Raw genomic sequence first — 19,558 nt, 5'->3', positions numbered from 1 at the left:
GGATGATATGGGGGGCTGAGGAATGGGTGTGTCATATATTTGGCCCCTGTTGTGCCTTTGTCTTGGTAGTGCTGATGCTCTCTGCCTTAGCATGGGTGACTTCACCTGTTCTCCAAGACCTGAGCCCTGCCATGTGCCCCTACTCCCTGGCAGGGCCTGCTCACACATGTCTGGTCACTCCAGGTTGACTACAAGTAAACTTCTATTACCATTTACATCTCCACAATCTTTTTCCCCTCCCCTTCCTGCTCTGGTCCAACTCCCTCTCACTAGACTGTGCAGTAGGCAACTCTTCATCTCTGAAGCTCCAAGGGACCTGCACGTGTCCCAATTCCACTGCTGAAGATTTCTCATGCATCTGAGCCCTGAAGTCTGATCCTTTCCTAGTTTGTTTGCTATTGCAGCTTGGTTTTTGTTGGGCTGAGTCCCACTTGGCCAACCAAAGCATCCTGGGGAGGTCACTGGGGGTCTATTGTGTCTTTGGGGAGCTCTGCAGGGAAGTGGCTCAGATCCATGCTATGCCTACGGTCTAGCTATGGCTGCTTCAGTCTTCTCTGGTATCCAAAGTGGTCATCCCATCATTGACCCTTATCCTTAACCCTGGAACAAATCAGGCTAACCCCTACCTTTTTCCAAAGCTTTCAAATCCTTGAGATGTCACAGAGTATAGTGGTCAAGAATATAGGCATTAATGCCATGTATCTGAGTTGAATATTGACTCTGTAACTGATTCCCCATGGAACCGTGAGCAAATTACTTAACCATTCTCAGCTGCCTGTAAAATAAGGCTATAATCACATGATTGTGTGAAGTTTTTAGCACAGTGTGTTTTAGCACAGAGATACCTCTGAAGAAGAGCCAATGAACATTATCTGCCTCTCTTAAATCCCTAGGGTTCCACAATTGTTCTATGGAAGCTTTCTCACTGTTGTGGACACAGACTTTAGTAAATGACAAGCTGAAAGGGAGACCTTTTACCTTGGCAGGAATTCTGCCCATGCTTCCTGCCCACCACCATGGCTCAGCAGTGCTGGCTGGTGAGGATACCGTTCCTGCAGCAAGAAAGTCCTCATCCTCCCTTGCAGCTCCCAGTTCCCTTCACTTCTCCTATTTCCAGGGCTACAGGAGAACGTCTCAAAAATAATTTTATCTATGCCCTAAATTCCAACCCAAGAGGTTACCCAATGTGTTCAGGTGTGGTTGGTGCCATTCCTGAGAATTTCTAGTGTAACCACAACTATTATCCTTGATAATTTCAAAACTAGCACAACAACACTGTATCTTAGCCCAGAGAAGCTCCAAGGACCACATGTGCAGCCTGTCATTACCTGCCCTATGTGGGAGAACAGGAGCTTTCCTTGACAAAGCCCTAGCTGTTCTGCTTTTCAGATGTGTGGATAGCTGCTCATGGGCCTTGTAATTGGGCTACAATGACCCACCAGGATCCAGATTGATGCTTGAGGGGTGGAGTCACTTATTACTAACCAGGGCACACATACCACCCTGAGTGTCAGTGGCTCCTGAGCCATTTCTGACTGTTCGGAATTGCTGTGTTGAGCGATAGATTTCAATTTGTAAGTCCAGTTCCAAAAGATTCTAAAGTCACTTCCAAGTTCATCATCAGACTGTAATAATCAATTAATTGTGTTTGTTTTGGTCACTTTAGGGAGAGGGGAAGTATTTCATTAATAGCCCTTAGGCCTGGGAAGTCAGGCAGAGCATCTGAAATCTGAGATCACTCTGATATCCTGGAAAATGTAGAAGCTCCTACAATTGTCCAGACCTGCTGAGTAGATTGCAAAATAGCCCCAATTCTTCTTTTTTTATCCGGTACCCTATCAAGTGGAGTCCATTTCTCCACTTCTGAAATCTGTCCTGGCCTCCTGACTTGTCCACAGAATGCATTAAAAGTAGCACTGCCATTCTGAGCCTAGGCCTGCCAGGCCCTGCCCCTCCTCCTGTGTGCTCTCTTAGAACCCTGTAACTGTCATGAGAACATGTACAAGCTGGTCTGCTGCAGCCTGCGAGACCACATGGCCCAGAGCTGGGACATCCCATCCAAGGCCATTCTGAGCAAGCCATTCCCCAGCTGAGCCCCCAGCTAACTGCAGACACATGGCTAAGTGCAGCCCAGAAAAGCTGCCAGTCAGCCGAATCAATGTTCGAAATTTTATGCCACTGGGTTTTATGTGTGTTTATTTAGTTTTCTTACCCAGCATTATTGTATAATAGTAATAGATAATGGATTTTTTAAAAGTAGCAGTAGATAACATTCTGATGAGTCTCCCCACATCTACCGACCAGAAATTTAGGGTTATTTTTAAGTTACTCTTTCCACGTGTAGCTAGCTGGTTTAATCTGAAGCTAGAGCTTTAAGGACTGGTGCTTCTCTCTCTGTAGTGAAGGGCCAGCTAATGTTTTACATGTTCTTCTTTTTTTTATTACTTTTTTATTTGTAATAATTATAGAGCCATTATAGATCCAGAGGTGAAAAAAACATTGAAATACTACAAGGAGGGCCAGGTTATTTTTTTCCAATCTGTTGTTGATCAAATTCTTTCATAAAATATGACAGAAATAAATTACTAGGGCAATTAAAAAATAAAGATATGTAAAATATGAGCCAAAATTCTTTATTATTAGATTCAGCGGAACAGATGATTACAGAAAACTTTATGAGAATGTCTAGATGATAATTTTCAGTTGGTATATGTGTCTCATCAGACCAGTGACAAATGTCTCATAGCTTGGGACCGTCTCACAGACAACACTAAGTGGCATTGCTTCAAACTCTTCTGGAGATCTTCTGAGAAGAGAAATGGAAACTAAGCCTGAGTACAGCAGGGATAATTTTAGTCTCAAATGATCTTATCACAGAGAAGGTCTCCGTAGAGGATATTTTAAAAATATCTTTTACCCTAAGTGCTATAAAAGAGTGTTTTTGTGGTTATCTAGCCCTGGATGATGGGAAGAAAAATCATGAAGCATGCTTCAGCCTCTATACAGGAATTTTCCTCTACTGAAAATTTTCCTCTACAAAAAAATAAGCAAACACAAAACACACACATACAAAAGGCCTTATCAGTCCTGAAGTATAGATACTCACTCAATATGCTTGGTTCTAAATGATGTGAATCAAAAGAACTTATTACTGGCTAATGTGCCGCTGACAGAAGATTGAGGTTTTGATGGTGTTGATGTTTGGTGGCTTGATGTTTTGGTTGTTGTTGTTGTTGTTGTTGTTTTTAATCTACTAAGTGTGTCTCCCTAAGGAAGAGAGATATGTTGAGCCAATGAGAGTTAGACCTTCATGTCTTCCCACCCCTCTTTCCTGGAAAGGGAAGTAAGTCCTGAGAGAAAAGTCCTCTGTTTCTCAGGATGAGATGCATGAAAACCCAGCTTTGTTCCAAAAGGCAGAAGTGGGAGAGAAATTATAAAAGATCAGGCCACAGACCAGGGCTGCTGAGGCTTGTATAATATCCAAATTCATTAAGATGATACGCTGACATCTGTGTCTACTCTCCTGGATCTCCCCAGGGTGATAAAAGTAGGGCCGTGCTCCCAAGGAATCATGAACTCTGTGAGCCCGGTAAGTCCTCGCCCTGCTGAGGGAGAGTCTGTTAGATACTTGACATAATGACAGTGGGGGAGCAGGCAATTGTGCCATTTTTCTGTTTTCCTCTTTGTCCACTTACCTAATAAATGGACTTCTGTTCCCTGTTACAAAAGAGTGCTAAATTTGCTTGGAGAACTCAAAAGAACTAAAGAATGGCAGAAACCATCTGTAAATTATTAAAATCACATTCACCTTTCAGCAACACCTTTCTGCATCCATTCATATCTCTTTCTAGTCCATTCTCTTTTGCAAAGGCAGATATGATCGTGTCACGAAAAAGATTCAATGGTTTTCCATTGATCTTAGAATCAAATTCAGGTCTAGAGTGGTTTCTATGGTCCAGAGTGATTGAGCTCCTAATCAGCACCTCATCACCATAAAATCTTTCTCTCTCTCACTTTGGCCCTTCACATTGGCTTTTTCTCTTTCCTCAGATTTATCAAGGTCTTTTCCACTTCTGGATTTTCACCTCCACTTGTGCCTTTTCTCTCAACTTCTCTTCTCTCACTTCTCAGCCTTCAACTCTACACTAAGGCAAACCCCCAACACTAGTTCTGACCACTTTAGGCTTTTTCAACTTGCCCCTCTGAGAAAAACTTTCAAAACCATACTCAAATAATTATATGTGATTTCTTTTCAATACCTTTCTCCATCACTAGATTACATGAGCTCCAAGAAGGCAGGAAGGCAGTTTTATTTTACTGGTTCATTTAATATATTTCTTGGATAAATGCAAAGCTATTCCAGTGCCAGTCCTACCACCAGGACTGAAAGCCCACCTCCTACACACTGTCAAATCCTGCATTCTAATGACAAGAAAAAGCAGCACAAGACTATTTTCCTCTAGAATTTGAGCTCAGATGAACCCAAAACAGGAACACATATTTTTCTCCAGGATAAGAAAAAGTTGCAAATAAAAAACAAGCTTTCTTGGAAAGTGCAACTAGACAAAGGCATTCTTTAAAGTTGAACAACTGAACTAGAACTCTACAGACTCTTGACAGACTCCTATTTTCTAGAAATGGTGATGACAGTTCAACATGGTGGAATTCCTCCAATTCCTGCTGTGAATCAGGGTTGTCTCTCTGTGACTGTGGCCTTACCTAAACTAAGGAAGATGATTACCCTCAGACCGTGGCCAACGGTTGCCAATGTGGTCTCCAACAGCAGCATCTTTTGAGATAGAGAGCCTCCGTATCTGGTTGAGTGGGAAAGAATGGGAGTGTATATATGTGCCAACCCAGATGATCCCTTTAGAATTACATAATCAAATAAAGCCTTATTCAACTCTCAATTTCTAGGTTACTTAATTTCTAAGTAGTCCAAGATATTCCCATAGCAATAGTAATAATCATTTTTTAAAAATCTGTGTAAAAGTAGCTACTAATTACATAGGTCCTTCAATAATCTCCAAGAACAATTTAGAAACCATGTCTCTAGGTTTTATACCCCGTGGTTATTTTGGCTTTTCTGCTTGGCATCACTGGTCTTGACCTTTTAACAAAATTGTTCATGTATCATTTGTCAATACAATGCCTGTCTACAAAATTGCTGAAATATACCTCACAGGGAAAGCCCAATGACTGTGTGAGCCATTTTAGAGATAATCCAACAGGAATCCAGGTTGCTTGTCCGAAAGGAGACCTTCTAAAATGCCTTCAATGTTTTGCCCTTTCCTGTACCATCAAACCCACGAGTATTAACTTCACATCTTGACAATTATTGGTCCTATCTGTTTTCCAACCTGGAGAAAGTAAAAGACAAAGTTGAACAGATACTTATTTATTCCATCTACAACTTGAATGGCTGCTCAACATCTTTGTCAATGGAGGAATCCCTGTTCTTATGTGTCAAGCTTCAATTCCTAGGCTTTGGTTAGAATCCTTGCATATACACACTACAGCCTCACCCAGAAGCACGCCTCCTTTGTCCTTCAGAGTGCCAGGACTTCCAGGATATACACCACAAGTGTTTTTAAATTGATGAATGTGGAAATAAATCAGTAGGAGATTGAATTCATACCTACAACAGTCATTTTTTCATTTTTAGAAAAATTATTTCGTTCAATAATATACCTTCCATGTAATACAACAAATGGCTGGTAGTATGCAAAAGGATGTTTTTGTCCAAATTATTATACTTAACATTAATAATTCCTCATTAAAAAGCAAATTTTAGATGATAACTACTATTTCTGCACAACCTGATTATGTCAAACATTATTGAACCCAGACTTGTGTCACTCTGTAAAGCAGGCCAGAGATCACTACACCTACCAGCATCCTTTTATTCATTATTTATTTACTGGTCGGGGACTAAATAATTGGATATTTTGTCACAAGATACGCTGTTATAATGAACAGGCTGCATGTAAATGTATGACAGAGATCCCCTTGTGACCCTTTCAAAGAGCTGACAAGACTGCTGCTTCCGGCTGGAATGCAGTAACAAATACGGAACTTATGTAACTCCAGTAAACAACCAGGAAGCTCAACAAAATATATTAATCAACCATTTTTAGTTGTTGAACAACAGATAGAAGAAAATAGCAATTCCTGAAAGAAGGGGAACAAATTAGGCTGGCTGAGTAATTGCTCCAGATTTCTGCCTGGAAGCCATTTCTGGACTGTGCATTCAGGAAGAGCCCCCCAACAGAGTGCAGCAACCACTATAAACTCAAGGGAGGAAGAATGGAGTTCAAGGAACCTGTGGCAGCTGGAATTTGTAGGACAGAGATCCAGAAAGGAAGTAGCTATATAGAAAATGAGCTTTAGAAATCTGCTTATGGGTCCCCTTGAGTCTTGATTGAATACCAGGCTATAGAAAAGAGATTATATGACCTGAAAAGCCAGAAATATTTATTATCTGGCTGTTTACAGAAAAAGCTTGGTAATCATTGTCCTAGAAAAATACAGTATTTGAAGTGAATTTTTCACTGCTTGAAGTTAACAATGGATTGGATGATGCAGAAGAAAAGATCGGTAAATGTGAAGACAGTGATAGAACCTATCCAGAATGAACCCAACAGAGAAAAAATACTGAAAATAAAATGAAGAGACTCTCAGGGACTAGGGAACAATATCAAATAGTCTAATATAAATGTGATAGGGGTAGCAGAAAGAAAGGGAAAAGAGAATCAGGTATAACAATATTTGACAACTATAGTGGCTCCAGTTTTTCCAAAGTTGATGAAACTGTAAATTCATATAAAATAAAGTTAATGATTTCTACACAGGTTACAAAAACACACACAAATGTACATCATAATCAAATTGCTTAAAACCAGTGATAAAGGCAAAATATTAAAAATTCCTGGAGAAAAAAGTCACATTATGTACAGATACAGATAATAATGAGAGAAGAAATCTATGCTGTGACATCTTTGTGATGTCACAGTGACATCTTTTAAAAACTGATGTCACAGTGACATCTTTTAAAAACTGAAAGAAAGAGAAAATAAAACACTGTAACTTAGTATTCTATATTCAGTAAAAATAGCTTTTAAAAATAAAACCTTTTTCAGAAAAAAAGAACTGAAAGAATTTATCACCAGTAAATCAGTCCCACAAGAGATATTGAAAGACAATTTCTGGGCAGAAGAAAATGATGACAGATGAAAACTTTGATCTACACAAAGAAACAAAGAACACTTTAAAATGTCAGTATTTTTTATTCCTTATGTTTTGATTTCTTTGAAAAAATAAATAAATATTTAAAGCAAACAGTAATGTATTATGTGATTTTATAATATATGTAGAAGTAAAATATACTACAATTGTACAAAGAATGGGTAGGATAATGGAAGTATTCTGTTTTAAGAATCTTACATTATACAAGAAATGACACAATATTGTTTCAAGACAGTTTATGATAAATAAAGTGCTTATTATAAACCCTAAGACAACCACTAAAAAATGAAATAAAACAAGAGATATAGCTTGTAAACCAATAGTGTATATAAAATAGCATAATAGGAAATTGTTAGTTAATCCACAGGTGAATGATAAAAAAGGACAAAGAGCACATAAGACAAATAGGAAACAAGTACCAAAAGGTGAATTCAAATTTAATCATATCAATAATTACATTAAATATAAATGGTTTAAATGTACCATCTAAATGACAGAAATTCTCAGATTGTATACAAAAGCAAAATCTACATTTATTGACCACAAGATATCTTCTTTAAATATGAAGATACAGATATGGTTTTCCAAATGTATGCGATACAAACATTAACAATAAGAAAGCTGGAGAGGCTATATTAACATCTGATAACATACACTTCAGAACAAGTGATATCACTAGGAATAAAGAGAGGCATTTCAAAATAAAGGGCTAAGGAATTGCAGATTTTCAAATACAGCCCATTTAAAGTGAACTGCCTCGTAGGATTGCCAAAAGATTAGAAAGGGATCAAGCATCCCAATTGATTGGAGGTAAACCCTATTTAAACTGGTTTGTACTCTGATTGAAAAAAAAAAAAAATCCTAGAAAGTAGACTACATACTTCTTCTCGGTTCTAATTCCACCTTTTAGTATACACATCTAAGTTTGACCCTCTTTATCCAACTCTGAGATGACTACCCTTTTACCTAGCTCAGGTTACTTTTTCTCCTCTTTTTCGTTTCACTCAGTACTTCACGTTGTCTTCCTTCCATGTGTGCACCTGTGGAGGAGCCTGCCAACAGTCCACCAATATAACTTTACTTCTCTTCCTTTAATAACAGAATTCCTGTCTTTACCTTGGAGCATCAGTACCCAGCTGAGAGTTGCTTTCCCAGCCTCGCCTGACAGTGTGGACACATGAATAAGGGCTGTCACATCCCTGATTGTGCCTTAAAAGAAATAGTGTTCAAGCCCCAGGCTTCTGACCAAATTTCCACTGACTGATAAGCACTTTTGAGAAGGGGTCTGAGATTTTTATTCTTGTTTAAGAACTTCTTTGTAATAGCAGCTTAGAATAAATCCTGACTAATAGCGTATGTCTTAAATTTCCTTTGCCCAAAAGAACATTACATAGTACTTCAAGTTTCTCATGCATTTGCTGTCTTATCTCTATGTAAAGAACAAAATAAAAAATGCTCACTTAAAATTTTTTTTTCTTTTGTCTGCATTTTTCCCCACCACTTCCCCCCACCCCAACCAAACCCACCTCCCTCCCTTGCTTCCATGCTCCCCCTTGGTTTTGTCCATGTGTCCTTTATAGTAGTTCCTGAAAACCCTTCTCCCCATTGTCCCCTCCCTCATCCCCTCTGGCTATTGTTAGATTGTTCTTAATTTCAATGTCTCTGCTTATATTTTGTGTGCTTTTTTCTTTCGTTGATTATGTTCCAGTTAAAGGTGAGATCATATGGTATTTGTCCCTCACTGCCTGACTTATTTCACTTAGCATAATCCTCTCCAGTTCCATCCATCCACACTGTCGCAGAGGGTAGGAGCTCCTTCTTTCTCTCTGCTGTGTAGAATTCCATTGTGTAAATGTACCATAGTTTTTTTGATTCAGTCATTTACTGATGGGCACTTAGGTTGCTTCCAGCACTTGGCTATTGTAAATTTTGCTGCTATGAACATTGGGTGCATAGGTTCTTTTGGATTGGTGTTGCAGGACTCTTAAGGTATAATCTCAGCAGTGGAATTGCTGGGTCAAAAGGCAGTTCTATTTTTAGTTTTCTGTGGAAATTCCATACTGTTTTCCACAGTGGCTGTACCAGTCTGCGTTCCCACAAACCGTGCACTAGTTTAAAGATTTTATTTATTTATTTTTTCAGAGAGGGGAAGGGAGAGAGAAAGAGAGGGAGAGAAACATCAATGTGTGGTTGCCTTTCACATGCTCTCTCCCACTGGGGGACTGGCCCACAAGGCAGGCATGTGCCCTAGACTGGGAATCGAACTGGCAACCCTTTGATCTTCAGGCCAGCACCCAATCCACTGAACCACACCAGCCAGGGCAAAAAAAAATGCTATCACTTTTTAACTGGAGACAGGGACTCTGAAAAGAAAACCCAACCCTTACATCCCTACCCAAGTTAGTACATGCTAACTTTATCCATGATAGAATTAATTTATTTCTCTAAAATACAGCAGTTTATTGCTAGTCTTTAAGAAATGGAAGATCCTCTAGAAATAGGTATTAAATGAAGTTTTGCAGAATAATACAAGAATATATTATTAATATATTATTAATATATTATTAATAATACAAGAATATATATTCTTGTGTGTATATATATATATATATATATATATATATATATAGAGAGAGAGAGAGAGAGAGAGAGAGAGAGACACACACACACACATACCCCACAAGGTCTGTCCAGAAAAAGTCCAGCCATTGTTAACATAATGAGAACAGTTTGTGTGACATCGATGTAACCTGGCAGCAGAGGCAAGTGGACGGGAATGTGCCTGTGTGCACAATGATGCCTCTACTGTGCTAGTCAGTGGGGGCAGCAGATGCTGTTGAGTGAGCATGTGTACTGTGTGGCCATCACATTCAAAATGGCTGAGCAAGTACAGCAATGAATCCTCATCAAATTTTGTGTTAAGCATGACCATGCCCCTGTGGAAACTATTCAGATGATTCAGAAGGCTTTGGGGGATGATGCAATGAGTGCAGCACAAATAAAAGTGTGGCACAAACACTTCAAAGATAGTTGAGAATCTGTTGAAAGTGATCCATGTTCTGGAAGGCCTGCAACAAGCAGAACACCTGAGAATGTTGAACTTGTGCAAGCTGCAATCAACAATGACTGACAGAGCAAGAACTAGAAGCTGATTTGGGGAATTCCAGAAACTACTGTGTTTGAGAATTTGATGCAAGATCTTGGCATGAACGTGTTGTGGCAAAATTCATTCCATGGCTTCTGCTACCAGAGCAGAAGGAACATCGTGCTGCAGTTGCTAATGACTTGACTCAAACTGCTACCAATGAAAAAGATTTCCTCAAGACAGTCATAACTTTGAAGGGGACTGAGGCGTCATTGCCTTATGTACAATGCATCTTGTATCTTCTTCAATAAATATCTCTATTTTTCATAGTACATGGCTGGATACTTTCTGGACAGACCACCTATAAATTAAAGTGTCGATTTGCATGAAATAGAATGAGCCCATCACCCTTCTACCCTCTGTTGGCTGCTTAATCCATGAAAGAAGAATGAGTATGCCTGCTCTCCATACTGCACAGAATTTCCTAGTCACCCAGTCATTTGTCAGGTCCCAAACTCAGCTTTTGTTTTAGGCTGCAGTCTTTCTGGTCTCCCCGGGTGAGCTGCTCCTGTTTCCAGCACTTACCTGCAGTCTGAGGCTTTTTTTCTCCCAGTGGAGACACTGCTGCCGTCCAGTCTCTGTACATTGGGATTAGAATAATACAAGAATTGGACTTTGAAACATTCAGAGAATCTGGTAGGGGTTCCTGCTATAGGGTTATTTGAGTTCTTCCAAATAGCCAGTAGAGTGTTCTGTTGAGCCTTCTAGCCCCTCTGTAAGCTAGGGTCTACCTAACCAATGGAAAATCTCTTCTCAAGATAAACATTGTCTCAGATGAAAACTAGGATCCTCAGGAGAAGCTGCTTAGCACTACCATGTTGCCTTTCTTAAGTTAAGACATCCCCGGTCTGGTTCTTGGATAGAGAATAAGAGCCAGGATTGTGAGGAGACCTATCACTTTGCTTTCTCAAAAGCTGCTTTATTAGGAACTTAATCTATAGCAGAGATACAGAGAGAAAGAGAGAGAGAGATATCACAATAAACTGATTGATTCATCTGATTTACTATGAGCAAGACTAGTGGAAATCTTCTAATCTTATCAAGCAACCACACAGATTGATTCTGAGTTCATTAATAGTTGCTGGGGTGGAGGACAGACACAAGGGGAAAATTAATACATCCTTGGGATCTACACCCTGAAGAGAGATCAAGAAGCTCTTTTAAAGCTGCTCAGGGACCTGTAAGAGCACTGGGCTGAGGGCTGCTCTCTGGCCTAGAGCCTAGGAAGAGAGAGCAAAGGACCTCCTGATAGAAAACCATGCACTCAAAACTCCAAATGGAAAAGGAGAAATCCGAGTTATTTGTCCAGAAGCTTTGTTCACTTCATATCAAATAGCTTTCCATCCCAGTATCTGGCACCGTATAGACTTACAGAGGTGTTTTTAGCAAACCCAAAGCTATCTATCAGTCTTACCTGCCAAAGAGGAAAACTGGAAACATTCCCAAAAAAGACATTACATAACAATAAGTAAATTTTATTTTGGGTGTAGGTGTTTTTAACTGAATTCAGCATTGATAGAGTCAAGCACATCTAGCTAACCAGACTGGATAGACTGTCCCCTTAATCTCTTTTTGTTTCCGCACATGTTAACCGATGTGCTACTTGTCTGGAAGAGCTAGTGACTCACCCAAAAGGTACATAGTTTTGATACCAGTGTCTTGTTGTTTTCTAGAACAGTTATATTCTTTGAAGGTCATATATAAACTAATTTAATAGTAAAATACAACTAAATGGGCAGGTTTGCATAGAAGAATAGCAGTCTTCAAAATAGATATATTATGCTTCCTTTAAACCAGCACAACTACTTTCTATCCATGTGAAGTTTAATCAAAGGCAAGCAAGACACTTTTTAGATAGGAACAGGTAGGTTTCGCAGTAGCATCTACAAGGCACTTTTCCTGGGGCTCTGTTTCCTTCTCAGTGGTCCAAGGTAACAGGAGATTCCTATGTTAACTGCACAAGTATTTATTATCTTTTATGGTCTAGATATTGAACTATTATTAGTGATATAATCCATGCTCATATAAGCATGGGCCTTTAATTCAAATGGCTCAAGACTTCTCATGGAATTGGGACACATGTTCTGGGACAACCCAAGAAGTGGCAAAGACCTAACTTAAAAAGTATGTATGGGCTGATGGACTTAGGCGAGTAGGGCTTGCCCTGGGAAACAGAGGGACATTATTCTGGCACGACCAACAGGTCTGGCATGACCATAGGGGAAAAGGCATGGTGTGTCTGAGGAATTCAGAGAAGCATGGGAGGAGTTTAGAGATGAAGGCAAAGCAACAGGAGCTGAGCCCATGGGCATGCAGTCACATAAGCTGCTACAAAATGCCTAAGAAATGCACATGTGGATTTAGGTGACCCTTCAAGAACAAGGATGGCCCTGAAAACTTCTTGTTATAGCGAATTGACATTTGGGTCTAGAAAAGACCCCTTTGAGCCTTGGATGGTGTGGCTCAGTGGACTGAACACCAGCCTGCAAACCAAAGGGTTGCCAGATTGATTCCCCATCAGGGCACATTCCTGGGTTTCGGGTCAAGTCCCCAGTATGAGACACACTAGAGGCAACCACACATTAATGTTTCTCTCCCTCTCTTTCTTTCTATCCCCTCTGTCTAAAAATAATAAAAACAAATACATAAAAAGGAACTTATTTTTTTAAAAAAAGAAAAGATCTTTTTTCTTTTTTTAAAAAGAAAAAACAAAAGACCCTCTATGAATTCTGCAAAACAGATTGCAGAATTCATAGAGGGTGAGAGACAACAAAGCAGGTTAGGAAACTTGTTAGCAAGCTATTGCAGTTGTCATGAAAGTGGACAGGGACAAGGAACACACAGCCTGGGTCCTCTCTTTCTGCCCAACACCAGTACCTCCTACAGCCTGGTGCCCAGCCAGGCTTCACCTCCCCCCACCCCCGCTGCCCAGGGCAGTGAACGAACCCTGTCATCAGACCCTTCCACGTTCCCATTCTCTAGTGTGCGAGGAAGCAACGTTGCTCAGTCACAAAAAGGTGAAGATAGTAATAACAGCCATGAAAACTAAACCAGGTATGTTTTAAAACTTCTGTGAAATAGACACATTTTTCCCTGGTGGAGAGAAAAGTTTAAGATAAATAGAGAATCAGTGAGTAATTCAGCCTATGACCTTGATGCTTATTGATTTCTGCAGCTGTTTATCTTTCTCTAGGCTATCCAGGAAAAAAAAAAAAACCTCCAAAAAACAATTATCACTTAATTATAAAATTGCTTGGCTTGGGAGAGCCTTCCGGTTGGTTGCTGAACACTCCAAGGGAATAAGTTAATCTCTAAAAACCACTGCTGCTGTTTAAAATTCTTAGCCACAGCTTCATTATTCTCTGGTATGGATTAAAAAAGAAGGAGAAGGAGGAGGAAGAGGAGGAGGGGAAGGAGAAGAGGAAGAAATAAAGAAAGAAAGAAACATCCACATTTTCTTCTTATTTTCAGATGCTTAGAATGATTAACCAACCAAACGGCTTGGCTGGCTGCCTATTTGCCACCTGTGGGATCTGAATCCTAATGGATTCCAGCCATGGGGGCACCAGACGCAGAGCACAGAGAGCACTTAGCCGCTGCTGGCAGTAGCAGTGGTGGCGGTTGGGGCTGGGGGTGGTTATAGCTGTGGGTGTTGCTGTAGTAACAATACTCCATGTTGGGCTGCAAAAGAGAAAAAGGAAAGAACAAGATTTTTTAAAATACAAATAATTTTTTTCTTCGACCTCACTGTGGATGACATGCAGGGCCCTAAAGCCAGGAGTGGTTCTCACCAGTCATTGCCTGGTGGGCGGGAATTCCTCACCATTAGCACCAACAGTTTGGCTGAGCAGTAGGCTTGAGCGTGGTGGTGGGGTAGGTGAAGAGACAGCCAACTGGATTTTGGAATTAGAGTTGATAAACTCTTAGGCCAATGTGTCCTGCTCATTTGTATTTATTACCTTATCTCAGAGATAATTAAAAATGCTTGGCTCACAAAGAACCCTATTAAAAATGGGCAAAAGATTTGAATAGACATTTCTTTAAAGAAGATATATAAACAGCCAAAAAATCACATGAAAAGATGTTCAACATCCCTAAATGTTGGGGACATGCAAATCAAAACCATAGTGAGACAGATCTGACACCTGTTAGGATGTCTACTAAAAAAAAAAAAAAAAAAAAAAAGGAAAAACAGAAAACAGCAAGTGTTGAATAGGATGTGGAGAAGTTTGAAATTTTGTGCAAACTTGCTGGGAATATAAAATGGTGCAGCCACTATGTAAAATAGTATGATGGTTCCTTAAAATATTAAAAAGAACATTACTGATTACCATTCATCAATTACAATTCTAGAAAATAGTTAATAACACAGTCTCAAAGAGTTGCCTGGACACTTATGTTCAAAGCAGCTTTGTTCACAATAGACAAAAGGTGGAAGCAACCCAGCTGCCCACTGATAGATACTTTTTATCTACATCCAGGTCTGTCAGTATCCATATCTATAACGGAATATTATTATGGAGAGTGACAACTACGGGACTAGGTAGGGCAGGGGCTGGCGGGGGCAGGGGAGATAAGGAGTTGTTGTTTAATGGGCAGAGTGTTTCAGTTTTGTAACATGAAAAGACTTCTGGATATTGGATGCACACCACTGAGAATGTACTTAACACCACTGAACTGTATATCTAAACATGGTTAGAAGTTATTTTATGTGTATTTGACCACAATGAAAATTGTTTATGGAATGCTTATCTTGCTTTTGGAAATGAGCCATGTTCAGCAGAAGAATGGATGGAACTGTGAAGCCCTGTCTTCTCCCTTTTCCAAACATTTACTTACTGGAAAACCTCAAACAAAACACACCAATGCTTTCACAGCTTCCCCATTTCTAAAACTTGAAGTACAATAGTATTTGATTCTTATTTCACTGAGGGGTTGGGGTTAGGAGAAGGTGTTTAGAGAAAAAAAAAAGTGTCCAATCCATTATAGAGTCCACCTCATGCCTCTACCTGAACTAAGATGGTAAATAGCAGTTCACACATTCATCTCTGGCAAAGTGAATTTGCAAGGCGCCTTGAGTATCTGTTTCTGTGGCATTGTTGATTGTATCTCCCTCGCCTAATAATGGAAGCTTACCTTTTCTTAACACTAGCTACACTGACACACGTATCACTGCACAACATCATGGAGAGCACCATGCCCCTCTCCTCCCTACAAGTGTAGAGACTGAGGTCCAGATGTGGGACTTGAATCCACGTGACTTCAAATCCAGAGCTCATTTCAACTCTCCATCTTCCCCCATGATTGCTTTCCACATATAGAACACCCTAATTTCTCTCTTCTGAGTATCCACATTCTACCCATCCTCCAGACCCAATTCAAACCTTCGCTTCATTCGTGATCCCCCTGGCCTCCCCTTTCTCCGAGTCTGTCCAATACCATTTCAACACTCCCACTCCGAACCTTCCCTCCTCCTATCCCCTGATACTCTGCACCCTCATCCTTCAGCAAGTTCTTTGGTTTTCTTGCAGCTCTTCACTCCAGCAGGCACATTCTAACCTCTAGCACCAGGTCCTTGATGTCTCATCCTGGGATACTCTTCTGTGGTGGCCACATACATGGCTTATCTCCTTCCCTTACTTCCCTGGCTACTCTACTTGAAATACTGGTCCATCCCTGTACCTTTGACAGAGATTATTGCTCACCATACTCATAATTACCATTTGATGTACAAAATGTTTTACATATTTACTTACTGTCTTTCTCTGCCCGTGGGAAGGTAAGCTCCATGAGGGTGAGAATTTATTCTCTTTGCTGCTGCATGAGGATGTGGTACACAGCAGGTGCTCAAAAGTGTTTTTGAGTGAATAAATAAACCCCTCAGTTTTGCACAGAATCTAGCATGTAGCTGTATATAACTTTGTATTGTTTTTGATATGTTTTCAGAAACAACAGCTCTATAAACTGTTAATAGTTGTTATGAAGAAAAAAAGCATTGTCTTCTCAATCTAATTTGGCAAAAACTCACCAAATAAAATCAAATACATTTTTTTTTACCTTGAGGACTTCCCAGATCCTTTTGTCCTGTCCTGTGTTGCCTTGCATTGCCCAGCTCTAGGGGATGAGGCATTGTATGCGGCATTCTCCCAGGAACATGCCCCCAGAGTCGCCTTTGGACAGACATCTGCACAATGCACTTGGGATGCTGTGCTGCATTAGTGATTCTGCCTGTTGGTGAATTCCTCCTTCTCCTGTGGTCTCAAGTTCTTGATTTCTCCGTGGTTCAGAATGGGCTTCTAACTGTCCCTAAGGCTTGCTTTGATGGTAAGATTTCAGTCACAAAGAGCTAATCTGGGTTTTATTTTATGCCCATTCACACAAAGGTGCTCTACTTCATAAGCACATGAGTAACATCACCATCAACACATCCTTTCATTGGGGCAATCTGAACAATTGCTGAAAAATGGCAGGGGGAAAGGAAGTGGTCCTGAGCTTAGTGAAAATAAAAATCTCTATCCCCACCATAGCCCTTCTGCCCTGGTTGCCACCTATGGTGGGAAGCAGGATTTGGTAGGAAGAGTGACCAAGAGACTAGTGGGGGTCAGATTCAGATTTCTGCTCTGCCATTAGAAGGGAAGCCCTTAGAGACCCATGTCTGGAGACTGGGCTAGGGAACCTCACTAGCAAGACAGGCAAACGCTCGCTCCTACCTCAGAGCCCAAGCAGAATCCAAGCTTCCTCCTTGGGGATGCGGTCTGCACACCAGCCCTGCTTAGCCCCTCACAGCTGCCTGCAGGTTGCAAGTCCACTAGATGGCAGCCTCATGTCAGCCGTGATGAAACAGAGGCTGTGTCCGAGAGAGACAGGGAGAGGGTGACAGTTAACATTTATTGAGTGCTTACTATGTGCCCAGCACAGTCAGAGCTTTTCCATGCCTTACTCATTTGGTCTAAATAATAACTGTGATATACACAAGATATCCTTAGTTTATGAATTTGAAGAACTGAGACTCAGAGAGGTGAAATAATTTGCTCAAGATCATACAGTTAGCAGTCTTGACTCTAAGGCCAAGCTCACGGTACCACACAGTAGTGTCTGAGAGAGTGTGTAAAAATAGAGGAGCTCTAGGAGACACAGGATGGTGAGGAGTGCAGGAGGGGTGGAGAACACAGAAAACAGCAGTTGGTTATTCTGCCATAGACCTCTTCAGGTGAGTTAAGAGCATGGGACTTGTCTCCAGAAGACACAAGTAACTAGGAACAATTGGAGGGATTGAATACGAATTCCTGGGGAGGAAATGTTAATTTTCAGGAAAGAGACAGGAAAAGAGAAAGGGAAAGAAGGTGAGGATAAAGCATGTCAAGAGTCTTTAAGTTTCTAACTCCTTCAGATGACCTTGGACACTCTTTAGGGTCAAACAAAACCCTAAGTCTCAACATCCATCAGGCAGACTTGTTGAGGAAGAAGCCAGCTCTTTGCAATAAGGCTGAAATGTAGGAAGAGTGACATTTAAACAATCAATCATGATGCATTAGATTCTCACTATATGCTAAGGTCTTAATGGAACCACCAGAAACATGCAAAATGGTCTCTATCCTCGAGTGACCTACAATAAGACTGGAGGCATGGAGGGAGAAGTCTCATGTGAATTTCTAACCATGTGGGACAATATATAGGAAGTGTCAGGAATGATAAATATCAATCATTGGGTTGCAGAAAAGTGAGCCCAGGTATTGAAGGAAGGTGTCAAATTGGAGGTAATATCAACTATGCTTTGGAAGATGAAAATAACACACACAGAAAAGCGGGGAAGGCAGGACTCAGCAGCAGGTAGCCCCACTGGGCCAGGGAAAGAGCTTGCAAGGAGACACCATGGGAAAGATCAGATGAGGCCAGTCTGTGGTTGTTGTCCATGTTAGTCTAAAAAGTTTGAACTTCAACCTCTAAGTACCAAAGACTTACACATAGGAGAGTAACAGATCATTTGTGAGCTCAAAGGATAGCCTGGGTGGGGGAAGAGAGAGCAGCAATGGGGAAACATTTTCAGGGGCCAGTGAATACAGATTCTTTTCACCTTCCTGGTATCCATTCTCTCTTCTCCTGGTAACCACCTGAATTTCCCTTTGGGAACTATTTATCATCAGTCTCAAGCTCTACACTTTGTGTGGGGCTGATTCCACCCTCACTTTCTTTCCAGGCAGAAGAGTTCTTTCCCCTGACCACACAGTAGTTAAGATACAAGGTACATCCCAAGCTGGTCCAGTGAGAGTCAGCCATTGTATTTTTCTTAATCATTGAAAATGAATCATGCACTTCCAGCCAAGAAGGAGGTGTAGGTAGATACACTTTGCTTCCTCACACAAACAAAAAAGGACAACAACAAATTTAAAAACAAACAAAAAAAACCCAGAACTGCGAGGAAATTGAACTGTATGGAAGTCTGACAACAAAAGAGTTAAAAAAGAAACATTCATCCAGACTCGTAGGAGGGGCAAAGATGGGCAGCTGGGATGGAGAGGATGTAAGACAAGGCAGTGGCTGGCAGACCATGCGGTCCCACATTTGCATGCAGATAAACTGAGAGGAACAACTGGGGAGCAAGACAGACCACACAACCCAGGGTTCCAGCATGGGAAACTACAGCCTCAAAACCTCTGGTTATAAAAACCTGTGCCGGGGTTGGCAGCCGGAGAAACTCCCAGCTTTACAGGAGAGTCTGTTGGATGGATCCATGGGTCCTAGAACATACACAAGTCCAACCACCCAAGAATCAGTACTAGAAGGGCCCAATTTGCTTGTGGGTAGTGGGGGAAGTGAGTGAAAGTGGGGCAAGAGCTCAGCAAGTGGCATTGTTCCCTCTCAGACCACCCCGCTTATACACAGCACCACAGTGCAGCAAAGTGGGTTACTCTGCCCTGGCAAATACCTACGGCTCCACCCCTTACAACATAACAGGTGTACCCAGTCAAAGAAATGCTTCCCAAATGAAAGAACAAATCAAAACTCCAGAAAAAGAACTAAGCAACGAGGAGACAGACAACCTATCAGATGCAGAGTTCAAAATACCAGTAATCAGGATGCTCACAGAAATGACTGAGTATGGTCACAAAAATAGAGGAAGAATTGCAGGCTATGAAAAGTGAAATAAAGAAAACTATACAGGGAACC

Source organism: Desmodus rotundus, chromosome 7 (assembly GCF_022682495.2).
Source record: "Desmodus rotundus isolate HL8 chromosome 7, HLdesRot8A.1, whole genome shotgun sequence".
NCBI lineage: Eukaryota > Metazoa > Chordata > Mammalia > Chiroptera > Phyllostomidae > Desmodus > Desmodus rotundus.
Note: the sequence above shows the minus strand (reverse complement) of the source record.